The following is a 730-nucleotide window of genomic DNA, read 5'->3' as shown; positions in this document are numbered from 1 at the left end:
CCCGGCGGACAGCGGGCATTAAGAGACAGAGACAGCCAGGGAGGCACGGGACAAGGGGTGCTCTGCAGACCCAGAGTAGGGGCTGCGAAACCCACCTGCTGCAGCGGGAGCCCCACCAAGGCAACAGAGCGGAGCGCCAGCCCGCCACCTCGCAGCCACCCCCACCGCACGGGAAAGCAGCAGCTCCCGGGCCAGCTCTGACCCGGACTCACCCCGCAGTTCATCGCCTTGTACGTGCCCGGACACCCAGGCGTGTGCCGTGCGGTACGGTACCGCCGTCGGACGGCTCGGCTCGGCCGCAGCCCTGCCCCTGCTCTCCCCGGTCACTCACCGCGGCCTGGCGGCGGCGGCAGCAGCAGCTCGCCCTCCTGCGCGGCGCTCGCCGGGGCTTTACACAGCCCCCCCGGATTTATAGACCCAGCCTGGACTATTAGTGTCTTCCTTGGGCGCGTCCATCTCTGCCGGTGACAGGGGGGGCGCGCAACGTTTTCCTGCCTGCCAACGGCGAGTTAGCCCGAGGGACTTGGGTCAACCCGCGCCTATCCCCGCAGAAACAGTTTCTGTCTCCTCATTCTGCCCGGGCCTGAGCACTAAGCGGGGAAAAGTATGAGCTGACGGGGGGGGAAGACGCTTCCGCGGACTCCCCCGCGCTGAATGGGCCCTGCCAGGGGGGGAAGGCCGGGGAGAAGGGCTGGGTGGTGTTTACGGAAGAGCCGCGTCGATCCAGACT

The 730-nt window shown here is 68.2% G+C and overlaps 2 protein-coding genes across 7 annotated transcripts in view; both read right to left on the bottom strand.

The window, feature by feature from the left end:
- Nucleotides 1-304, bottom strand: part of TMEM263 (transmembrane protein 263) — a 315,606-nt gene extending 315,302 nt beyond the window's left edge. For all 3 annotated transcript variants that reach the window (XM_009276997.1, XM_009276995.1, XM_009276996.1), the window contains exon 1: nucleotides 274-304. The gene's annotated coding sequence lies outside the window, so the exon portion shown is untranslated. The remainder of the gene's footprint in view (nucleotides 1-273) is intronic.
- The window catches only part of TCP11L2 (t-complex 11 like 2), a 16,981-nt gene extending 16,582 nt beyond the window's left edge, over nucleotides 1-399 (bottom strand). For 3 of the 4 annotated variants that reach the window (XM_009276999.1, XM_009277002.1, XM_009277001.1), the window contains exon 1: nucleotides 213-317. The gene's annotated coding sequence lies outside the window, so the exon portion shown is untranslated. The other variant, XM_009277000.2, reaches the window with a different exon arrangement.
- Between the last annotated feature and the right edge of the window lie 331 nt (nucleotides 400-730).

The sequence above is a fragment of the Aptenodytes forsteri genome, unplaced genomic scaffold (assembly GCF_000699145.1).
Source record: "Aptenodytes forsteri isolate BGI_AS27 unplaced genomic scaffold, ASM69914v1 Scaffold482, whole genome shotgun sequence".
Lineage (NCBI taxonomy): Eukaryota > Metazoa > Chordata > Aves > Sphenisciformes > Spheniscidae > Aptenodytes > Aptenodytes forsteri.
The sequence above is the reverse complement of the archived record's forward strand: the minus strand, read 5'-3'. Positions and strand labels throughout refer to the sequence as shown.